Genomic DNA, 12,311 nt, shown 5'->3' with positions numbered 1-12,311 from the left:
ATCTAACCTTGGCCGATGTATTCCTAAGGAGAAACTGTTTCCTACCAACTGAAGTCCCCCGCTCCGAGTGATAAAGCCGAGCCTGGCCCTGGAACGCGTTAAAGGGAGCCCGCTCGGATCCAGCCCAGATGCCGATTCCCTCCCAGCCCAGTCGCTTAAGCGAGCCCGGAGCGCGGCCGGGGGCGCCCCGCGGGCCCGCGCCAGCTTTGGGGACAATGGGGACTCGTGTGCCGCGGCCCCCGGGGAGCCCCGGCTTTTCGGGATTCACAGCGGGTCAGAGGGCAGCGGCGCAGGTCAGAGGAGATGCGCTCTCTTCGCCCCAAACAGCTGCCACCAGAATTTTGCACTTCGGGGACAAATGAAGGGAGCCTTCCCCTCCCGCCCCAGCGGGGGCTGCTCGCCCTGGGGCGCCCACCCCGCGCCGCGCCCGCGGGGGGAGGGAGAGCTTCGGGAGCGCGGGGGAGCCCCGCGCCGGGTCGTCTCACCGACTCCTGGCAGAGAAAGCGCTTGCGGGGGGAGAATTCCCTCCCCTCAACTAAGTTTCTCTCCTTTGCAGCGTATCTTAAAAGGAGAAGAGTTCCGAAATACTTCTGAAATGATACACTCCAGATTCCCCATTTCAAGCACTTGGTTTAAATACCGTTTGGGGAAAGCCCATCTCCCAGACTCTTCTGATGTAAATTCACCGAGTAAAAGGTAAAAGCAGCGTTTATAGCGGTGCAACCGCCGCTTAGTTTGGATTTGCACTTTAGAGGTTTCTGCGGTTCGGCTAAGGGAGCCGGTTCCACCGGCAGGTAACACCGTGGAACTCCGGGAGGGATGAGCGCGCTGGCTTGGGAAAAATCCCTGCACGACCCGAGGAGGACACGGCGGTGGAGCGAAGGAAGCCTCAGCCGCGGATCTTCCGCGTCGTACCTGCCCCCAGCTCTAGATACAATTTCGAGACAGAAATCCGAGCACGCCCAGGGTTCGGGGAAGGGGCTCCGCGCAGCCACGCGGTGCCGGGAGCGACAGCAGCTCTGGACCAGCCGCGGTGAGCGGCGCCGGGGCGGCCGCCGAGCCCGAGCCCAGCGCTCCGCGGGGCCGCGCACCCTCCGCGCCCCGCGGGTGAACGAGGCCGGGGCTGCCGCCCGCACCAGCGCCGCTCTGCGCGCAGTCCCGCAACTTTCCCCTGCGGCGCGGTGCGCGGCTTTCAGCCTCGTGAATCGCTTGGAGCGATTCTCTTCCTCGCACTAAAAAGAAGGAGGAATAAAAAAAAGCAACTGGTTCGGTGAGCGCCGATCATTTCCTGCTGGAGGAAGAGCTGTTCCCCTCAAGACTGCCACACTCGCTTCCACATACCGGGGTCAAAATGACAGGTGAGGCAGTTTTGACGTGGTAAGGCGAGATGCTTTTCTTTGTTAGGAGGTTTGTAACAACGTCGTTTATACCGCAGAGTCAACTTCCACGACTCGACACATCTCAGCAACTCCCAGCAAGAAAAAAATATATATACTGAAGATAATACTTAAGCCTTTTAAAAGCATAAGCTTAAACTGCTATTGTTTCCTCTCACGTTTAAGGGGAAAATGACAATGAGAAAGTTAAACTACGCCTAAAGACGACACTTAGAAGGGAGCATTTCATTCTTGCTTCTATTCATTTGTGAGAATTCACCATCCTTCAGGTGTCTCAAGGGAACGGATCGCAGGTTAAAATTATCAATGTCAGCATGGAGAAGGATAACTAATCTTTCCCTCTTTATCCAGTAATCTCACTGGAAGGTTCATTCTTCTGGTACACCTGCACCAGAAAAATAAATGTGCCTGTTAGAAATGTCCCTTTAAGTTGTTAGCAGCTTAAAGTTCTAAGTCATTCACAATGCAAGTGATTCCCGTTCAAGCACACCTCAATCACATTTTTGGCAATATAACGGTATTTGACAAACAAAGAAGTCCCCGAAAATAACTTTCAAGAGCCTAACGTGAGCATAAACAAAATATTTACTTGCACGGGATACCCTGCCACAGAAACGTGGCTACAACAAACAGGACCAGGCTGTGGTCTGAGCTGGTGTCAGGAGAAGCGCACGGAGGGCAGAGCACTGCGTGCAGACCCGGCTGAGAAGTCTGCTCCGACCGATGCAAGACTACTCTTGATTTACAAGACCCTCGATTTAATTGCAAGAAGAACGTACACAGCTCAAAGAAAAACAGCTTCTTAAGACGTTTTTCATACGAGGGGTTTAAAGCAGTTCAGGTGCATGCAACTAAATCGTGAAAGCAAATCGAGCTCTTCACTCTGAATGGAAAATGCAAAACAAGGACTTAAGCACTGAAGTGCTTTTGGTTATATTTATTATAAAGCCCGGTTTTATATCATCAACGTAGAGGTTCTCTCAGAAGAGAACTTCCCCATTTGATTGCTGGAAAAAGTTTAACCCCCAAGTATTAAATAATTGATCCTCTTCACACACACCCTCCACCCCTCCCAAGCCATTAGCACGTAACCAGAAACATGGTTTTACAGCTGTAAAATCATGAGCTATACCTGCCCTCTCCCTCTTTCTCTCCCCCTTCCCTCTTGCATCATAAAGGCTCTATTTACTGGAGGCAACTCTCCACACTGATCAGCGCTTGCAAAGTGTGCAAGTTTCAGAGATTCTACTGATCACATTTATAAGCAGTGAACAAAGGAATGCTTTCAAACTTACAAATGCATAAGTAAACATTTAATAACTTCTTCTCCACCTCATCTTTCCCAAAAGAGAGAAAATATTGTATCCATCAGATCCTCTTTTGAGTCTCCCATTCATTCCAGTAAGTAGGTGCTTTTTTCACTAGAACAGAAAAACACATCTGCTAGGTTTTATATCCAACTTTTTTTTTTTTTTAAGATACTTTTACTGCCTTTTGCCTAGCATGGTTTTTGGAACACATTAGCAAATAATATTTTACCATCGGGAGTGTATGTTCCATTTTATTTTATAATGCAGATTTGAGAAGTCTTAGTGCTGAAGTTTGTTTTTCTAGCCACATGGAGGTTTGAAGCAACAAGCACATTCAGGAAAAATACTTTAAGTGGGTGTATATTTGTGCTGGGATCCTCTCTCTCATTTTGCAGTTTATGGAAAGCAATCAAAGTCAGCTTTTCAATATGTCTTTGTATATAAACTATCTAAAATATTCACCAGGAAGAAGAGAAGTTTACGTTATCACAGCCTTCCTAGTTCCAGGTACATACTTGTGATCCAACTCCAGCTGTCAAACAAGAGTCTCCACAAGCAACTGGATAGAGGCAGACATACTGGAGAGCAAAATTAAATTAATTCATTAACATATGAACCAAATAAAAAGTGGTCCTCAGTACTACAAACATTCTTATACCAGCATTTAACCTATATTAGTCACTCGAGTGGTCTTAGAAGAATTACTTGACAATATACACATGCTTAACCTCATGCTTAAACATCTGTACAGCGAGGGCCTCGTTTTTATTTCTTGACTCAACTCAATGCAGCTCTGTCTTAAGCAGGTGTCTAAATTTAATTACACAAACAGTCACTCTGAAGTGATGCCACAGGGACACTTTGCCTGCTTAAAAGTCAGGAAACCTTAAGCAACTTGCTAGATAAAAACTTTATTTTGAAAGTGTTTCAAAACAGAAGACTTGCAAACACCTGTAAATTTCTTAGTTCTTTCCTGTAGCACAGCCTAACATTTAAATTTGAACACTCTCAGGTTACAGTGATACAAAACTACTTCGATGACAACTAGTACTGTAATAGGAATATGCAAACTGTTTCTAATTCCAAACTTGTCAGTTTTGCCTCTGATTACTGGAAGGGGGGAGGAGGGGGCACATATCTAACGCATATCTTGTTGCACTGTTTTGATTGGCTGGAAGAACAGCCTCCAGCTAGCACTAGCTACCTAGAAAAGCTTCAGCTTCCAAAGTGCTGTCATTATCCAGGCACATACATACATATATATATGCATATATACACACACACACACACCAGAGTCTTCTCAAAGAAATATTTGTTTTCAAGAAAGAAAGTATATTGATTTTCATCCTCACATAACTCAGGTTATGTGAGCGAGTAAGCAGACCCACCCCAGGCTTTCCACTAACCTTTCACTGTTAGGATAAATCCAGAACTTCACCACACACAAAATTAGTACATTGTTGGAAACATTTTGACTTCAACAGGGCTTGGATCAGATCAATTTTATGTTACTGAGGGGTCATTATAACCTTGATTATAGCATTTGATTTTCTTATTTTAGGATGTTTTTCTCTCTAAGTTTCAGTGCTCTTGCAGGGACAAACTCAGCTAATCCATACAGCATTATTGTTTGATAGTCCGAGAAGCTGAGGCACCAAAAAAGTCACAAGAATAAGGGTCCAACATGCTCACCGCCTATGAGACCATCTTTCCCTCACTGGGCCATTTTTCCAACACACAGGAGCCCATAACAACTAGAAGAGGACCCAGGTCACGTAACACACACGCGCTAAGAACCTTAGCTAAGTGTGGGCTCAGGGAAGACTATGGAGGCAGCCTACTTTATGCTGCTCGAGGACACAGATCTATTGCTGAGGCAGGCTGTTTTCAACCTCGTGTTACATAAATTAGTGCAAACCAATTCCGAAAGTGGCATCAAGCTCTGTGATTTAAAAATAAAACCAGGTTATATTATTAGGGGCTGCAACTGCAGGCTTCTAGGAGGAACTAGCTTTAACCATTCTGTACAATCTGTATCAGATTCTGAATCCTTGACTGGATTTTATTGGTACAACCATAATACAAATTATTAGGATTAGGAAAATATCTCTTGGGAATGGTCAATAATCAAAACATCTGCCTTCTGCAAAGTTCCCTGTGCCTTCTTTTAAAGCATCTGGTACTGGAAGCTAAGATATAATACACAAGAAGCTTGATCTAATCTGACTAGTCCTACGTTCTTTCCATAAGACAAGAAAGAAGTAGTTAAAAGCTCAGTATATCATAATTAGAGCTTTACAGCCTTGAAGAGACAGTTCAGTTCTTCTCTGAAGTATATTAAATAACCTGAATAAGTTTAAATTATTTTATTTGGTGGAACAGAACTATTAACACACTTAACTTCATAAAGCCAACTGGACTTCTACTTCAGTAAATGGTATTTCAAAAGTTGCCAAGTTACACAACCAGATTCTGATCCTGCAAACATTTGCACTTGTATTACAAGCAGTGAAGCTGACGGTATGTAACACCAACTGCTCTCAACAGATCTTTGAAAGGTTAGGGTCCCATAACTAATAAAATTCTGAGCTTCTGTTTTTGAGAGTTTAAGTCATTAGGATTTAGTTTAGTCTAAACATTATCTTCGAGGAGGTAAGAAATCTACCCAGAGTTTTATGTCTTCTGTGCTATTTAATTATAGCTTACCATCTGAACCGTTTCTTTCATCACCGATTTTAAGTATTCATAGGCAGGCTAAACATCAGTGCTTTGAAATTCACACACACCTAAATGGTTCTGCTACTTAAAAGGATTTGATCAGCCTGGTTGTAGGGCATCGCATTTCCATCAGCAGTATGGGTTAGGTAGGGAAAAGCAATACATTTTACTAAATAACCTGATACTATTAAAGTACTTCAAGAGAGAGCATTGCTACTTTTTAAATAAAAGAGTTGTATCAAGTGCCCCCCCCCAACGCAGAAACTACAGAAAATAAGTTGGCTAGCGTTGTGCCTCTGACAGACATAGTGCAAATTTGTATATTTAGTAGGTTTTACATTAAATCTGTATGTAACAATCTTAGATGTGGCTCCTCAAGCGCATTTTCCATAACCAGAAACTAGGAGCAGCAAAGCTGGAACCTGAAGATGGAGAAGGAAATCTGTAGACACCTGTAGAAGATGATGGGCCCGAGACTGATTGGCAGTACTATGCCTGGGCAAGCAGTTACCTCTCTTCTAGTAGTGTTCAGCAGAAAAATCCAAACACCATTAATAGATAGCATGAGAAGCAGATCTCCTTCTACAGGCTTGAGGATTCAAGTCAGTTTAATTTAAGAAATCAAGCTAAGGGCACTAAATCAGAATTAGCTGATAACAGGCAAGTACAGAAGTCAGGTTAGACTCACGCTGGTGAAGAATTGTTAACACAGAAAGGCACCTTTATGACGCCCAGCCAGAGCCAGGCTGTGCAGTGAGTAGGTTTACCCAAGTGTAAACTTCATTAAAAACCACAAGATTTTTTAAATCGTAGCAAGAGCTACAGTAAACCATTATATCAGCTCAGATATGTTTCTCTGTACTTTGTGTTTCTCCTGTAGGTGGAAGAATTACCACATTATCTGTGATGCATCAGAAGATGCCTCTATTCAGGATGGTCCTTTCATGACAGGCAGCACTAGCTTTAGATTCTTTGTGTACCAGTTGACTAATATGGGGTGGGGGGTTGAAGGGGAGCAGAAGAAAATCTGTTCTCTGTGTGCACCCTCCCCTTTAGCTACTTGCTAAAGACAAAAAATAAGCCTTTGCTGATTCCAAGTCCACAGGACATGAATGACAACCAAACAGATGAGCAGGTTCAGAGGGTTTCAGAACACCACCCTGAGCAGACACAGCTTTGTGGTCCACATGCATTCTTTGGCTTTAGGGAAGGAAAACACCCTCTGTTGTTTTCAAAAGCATGTGTTCAGAGCATCTGAAGACTAGAATATGTTGAAGCATATGGCATATAATTTCCTTTCTTCCATTCATAATCTGCAGCAAGATCAGTTCCAGTAAGTACAAGCTCCAGCTTTCATTTCAAAACATTTCCATAGCCATGTCTTTCCAGCAAGGCTATTTAAGGCATCATCTTGATGCAGGTGAATATCAGAAAAGTAGTAAGTTACCATTGCTATGGATGGGCTACGCAATTTGCTTACACCAAACACATACCATACATCCTTAAGACTTTCCATCTGCTTGCTACCTCCACTGATCTCTCATGTTGGAAGCACAAACACCATGTGATGGTGCTATCAACTTACTCTGTGCCTGCATACCGTCCTAGTAACTAAGGTCTAACCCAGAAGAGAGAAAAGCTCCTTCACTGCACTGCTCTCAATCCAAACATAGAAGAAACAACAAGGGGAAAGAGAATAAGACAGAGGCACAGACAGGGGAGCCAGAAGGAGAAGACAGAACTTCAACTCTGAACACTTAAGACCATGCAGTATAACTACTAAGTAACTGAGGGACAGCCACTTGCTGTCAAAGACTGGCTATTTACTTTGCCCTTCACTACTGTCCTCTGTTTGGTCAAAGCATTCTCCAGGTACCCACAGGACAGAGGGAAAGAGAACATCAACCTACAGGAGTGACAGCATCCCCAAACACAGGCCCTGCCTTACACTTAGCCAAGAGCTTCGAAAGTACCTGATGTCTTTTGGGCTTGTGCCCCAACGGCTACAAGGTTCAAGACTCTCTAGAGTCTTTGACATATGGCAATCTGGTTGCCTCTTAAGATCAAACTTTCCAGCAGAGGCCTAACACTAACTTTAGCCCCAAGCTGCGTGCAGGCACCCTTACACCCCGGATTTGCTATGCTGACCTTGACTGTGCCGAGAGTGCTGGGCAGGGGGCCGGGTAACTGGAACACGCGGTATGGAAGGCCAAACCACAAAACAGCACAGCATGTACAACCTCCAGAGGGGAAAACCATCTCACAAGATGGTTTATAGCATCTTATTTTTCCCCATGTAGAATATGAATAATGTTAATGGTGACAGAGCCTACAGGCAATAAAAGGCCTTCGCAGGTATCAAACGGCTTCAAACTTTGCTTTGGCTCCCTGCCAGCTGTTACAGTCAGCCAGCACTTCCTACTTAAGCCTAAGACCAGTGTCCATTAAGTAATTACACAGCCTTACTGGTTTCCAGTGAGAAAACAGATAGAAAACATACCCTATTTTGATTTTTAAAAATAAATAAATAAAAATCACATGAAAACCAGGACGGAAAAAATTTGTGGTTCATGCACACCTGACACTGTTTTAAATGTATATTTCTAATGGCTAAGGAAATCTTACTATTCTCATCTATCCAACTGCTGAGGCTCAAAACAAGAACATAGGTTGGAAAGCCAGACAATGAAAAATCTCTACTTTTATTATCCTCCCTTGTTCAAACAGCATGTAAAGACTCAAACCGAGCGTCCAGAGCTCCCCTGTGCTAAGCTGTTCATAGCAATTTGTAAACGAGTTCCAAGAAGAGTGGCAAGAAATAAGACTACAACATGAAATAAGAAAGAAACAAGAATTTTTCTGGGCATTATTAGTCTTGCATAGCATGCTGCTTAAGTAGATTTGGCCAAGCGGTAAGGACCTATATTTCAAAGCAAATAAACCCCATATCCCACTGTTTCCACTGCTATTCAATTTTTTTATCAGGCTGGGTACTCAGCATATGACACCATCGATTAGGCAAAATACTTAGTATAAACTAATAAGTCATCTTAATAAACACTTCTCATTTCACATCTCCAAATCATAAAAGCAAGAATCAAATTTTCTTCAGTGATTAGTCCAATTTGGAAGAGCGCTTTTTGAAGACCTGACCCAGTTAATTTCTTCATGTTTTCCCTTTTTAATTTCCTGATTTTTTTTTTCCTGTTTTTGTTGACCACTGCAAGCTGGCTTCCATAAAAGTACAATTCAGCAATAGTCAAATGGGTTTTCTTCATTGTCCATACACAAGTTGACAAAACCCACTTCAATGAATACCCAAGCATAACACACTCTTAACACCCCACAAGTTTTTCCTCGAGTCAGGTTAGCATGCATGTCAAATGCCTTCAGTTAGAAAGTATCAAGAAGCCCTACTAGGTTGTTCGATGCACTTTTCATGGTTTCTTTTTCCCTTTTCAATACAAGCACCAATGCAAGTTTCTCAGCACCTGCATTAGGTAAACGCTGTTGGATCATTCCTGTTAACTGAGAGGGGAAGTGGGAGCACATGGAAGTCAAAGTTGCAGCAGGTCAGCTGCAGAGATGGGATTGGATCTCAGGAGCTCCTGGATTCTGGGACAATGCTATCCATGAATATGTGAAAATATTTCCCCAAGGCTCAATTATTGGCACATTTGCCACATACCCTGCAAAATAATAACATTTAAGAAGCAAGCCATCAACAGCTAAGATGCAAACATCTGTTTCAAGAACATGCTGTGGGCTGGGAACAAGACAACCTTTGCCTTTCCACCAAGTATTGGTTAAATGAGCCAAGTACAGTATTTACAGTATTATCTAAAAACTTGAATCACCACACTTACACACTAACATGTACACAGTATGCATGAACATATGCACATTTATAATGTATATAAAATTATATGCGTTTAGCTTGCCACTAGAGGTAAAACTTCAGATACTGATAAAATGTTAAGAGTTCTACTCAACAGTTGGAAAGTTTCCACTTCCACACTTTTTGTAAAATGGGGAATATAGTTTGCAAGTCTTAATAGTTAACAGAACCCCTGTTTTACACCTGGCCTTATTATTTTGTAAGATAGGAACTAAATATTTGATCATCTGACATGTTTTAACACCTGCACTGATTTCCTGTCCCCTGGTATGTTAGGTACATTTGTTGTTCACAAGTACAACAGATAAAGAATTAGGGAACTGGATGAGCTGTGAAAGTTTTGCCATCAATTTCAGTGACAGTGAAGCTGCACTTGGACATCTGATCACTGACTTCCCAACACATGCCAGCCTTATATTTTGTCATAGTAGAACCCCAAGCATAAACCCAAATTTCTCTTGTGCTGTGCAGTCAGATCCAGAAAGAAAGTCAATGTATCCAAGAGTTCAGAATCTGTGTGCAAGTCAAGAAATACAGGTTAGAGGAAATAAAAAGGCATAGGCCTGTAGGTTAAACGTAAAAGCAGCAGTTAGTAGAAAAGCAGAAGTCCTTCCCGACCATTCAGTTGACAGATGCCAAACGTAAAAGATTTAAAAATCACAATTCTATTATTTAATCCATATAACATGGTTTAAAGCTCCTCAAAACAAAAAAAAAAAAAAAGGAGATGAATGCTGACCTGCATTTTCCCCCTGCCCTCCTACAAAGCTCATCTTCTGATCAAGAGAATTCCTAGGAAAGGAGAGAGAAAAGATTACCAATCTTGTTATAAACTTTCCAAAGAGTTTGGCAGACAACTTTCTCCTCAGGCACTGATAGATGATCTAGAAGGAAGGGCGTGTGCAGGGAGGGGGCGAGTTGAACTAAGCCTGCTCCACTGTGCGGGTAAAGGTGATGGTAAAGGCTGATAAGACAGCAGCTCTGATAGCACTGGAGAAAGGCCCTTAAAGAGGCCATGGAAAGATCTTGGAAGAGGAGGACGGATGAAAGAACAGAAGGAGGCAGCAGTGCAGCTGAACCAATGACCTAAATTGATCCCACTAGTAGCACTTTCAACAAGCTTGGAAGGAGCATGGGGAGCACGGCAGCTGTCAGAATGCCCCCAGAGGCAGGAGATCCCAGTCTTAGAGCAGAAGCCTTGACAGGTCAGGTGGAAAGACTTAAGAGCCAGATCTTCAAAATACTATATGGGAGTAGGGAGGCTCACTCATGGTTCAAGTCCACAGGTCAAGGAATAGTGCTCAGCACCACCTCAATATGGGCTGCCCACTTGTGCATATCTCCACTGAGCCCCCATCACTCAACTCAGTTGTACAAGTTCATAAACAACAATTAAATGAAAGATGTTTTGGTGCCATAACTCTTAATTTTGCAAAGATTGCGAGACTACTTTAAATACGCAAGAAGAAACAGGATGCTAGTGAGTCAGGCACTACAGGCACATGCCATGCCTGAAGAGGCTGCACAGTAAATAACTGGAGGACAGAAGGTGGAATGATATATTCCCAATTTACATATCAGAAACAGAGGTCCATGAAATTTAAGCCACTTGCCTGAAATCACACAAGAAGCCAGGAACTCAATCCTACTCTCCCAGTCCCCAGAACTGTTTTCCAGGGCACAACTGCATTCAATCCTTCTGTAGTTAGTAACTGTTAATAACTACAGTTGGGGGAAGCAGGACAGGAAAACTGTTATAAAAGAGAAAAATGAAAGTCCCTCCCACCAAGAAGTGTATTTCACACTCCTGATTAATTATGCAACAGATTAAATTATTAAAGGTGTGATTTCCTTTCCCAAAACAAAGCTAGCACATGAGACAAACCTGCAGCAGAAATGGAAAAAAAAAGATAATAAAATTCAAGCCAGGGCCTTGCGCATGCCATTTCCCTGGGCAATGCCGCCACCGTGTGCCGCACAGTCACACCGCCACCAGACCCACAGTAAATAAACCCAGTGCTGTCTGGCTGTTCTCTTTTGAGAGAGCTTGGCTTGTACTTCACTCATGAATAACCATAACACCTCTGTGTAGTATGCACTGATGGAATATAATGATGTATGATTAGTCGTCGTTATTAGAAAGTCAATAACGGTCCTCAACACAGAGAAAGCTACACTTGCTGAACAAACATAACATTCCTACTCACGTAACCCTGAGAAAAGCCTTTACTAGTACTGTTATTTGGGCATAGATGCTCTTCTGTCTTCTGAATCATACTGTACTTCAACAGACTTTCCTTCTAAACTTTTCTTTTTCCTTACAGCATCTTAAGGTCAAACTGTTTCCTATAAAGTTTTGCCACTCTGAGTAAATATACACTCTGCTTCCCAAGTTAACACTTCACAGAAGCGTTTGCTCAGTCTTTATGTTCAGAGAAGATACTCAGTGTTCTGCCACTGTTTTCTTGCCTGGCATTACTGACGAACAGCGCTGCCTGCTATCCAAGAGGGTCAAACATGGACACACACAGGAAAGCATCTGTGTGCGTGCAGACTGTGGAATTACTTTGCCACTAGTGGCAGAGTCAGATAAATAGCACCACAGAAGTTAATCCTCCACAAACTGAAAACATCGCAACTTCCAGCCTGTTTCCTACCTGTCACAGAACACTGGTGCCACCACCTGTTAGGCAGACACTACCTGCAGATAGGAAGCGCTTGGTCAGCCTTGGGGAGGGAAAAAAAAAAAACCCAAACAAAAAAACCCAAAAAACCTAAACAACTCAAAACTCCCAAACAAACCCAACAAAAGCCACACACAAATTACCCTCGATCTTAGGAGTTCAACTGAAAAAGTGACAAGATATTGTTCAATGGCAACCTCTCTGATTAATTTAAGGGACAACTTTTGGCTGTAAGATTATGGATGTGCTGCTCTCCATTTCAAATATGAGATGATCTACAGTAAGCAGTTTCTCTAAGACAGTA

Source organism: Strix aluco, chromosome 28 (assembly GCF_031877795.1).
Source record: "Strix aluco isolate bStrAlu1 chromosome 28, bStrAlu1.hap1, whole genome shotgun sequence".
Taxonomy (NCBI): Eukaryota; Metazoa; Chordata; class Aves; order Strigiformes; family Strigidae; genus Strix; species Strix aluco.
Note: the sequence above shows the minus strand (reverse complement) of the source record.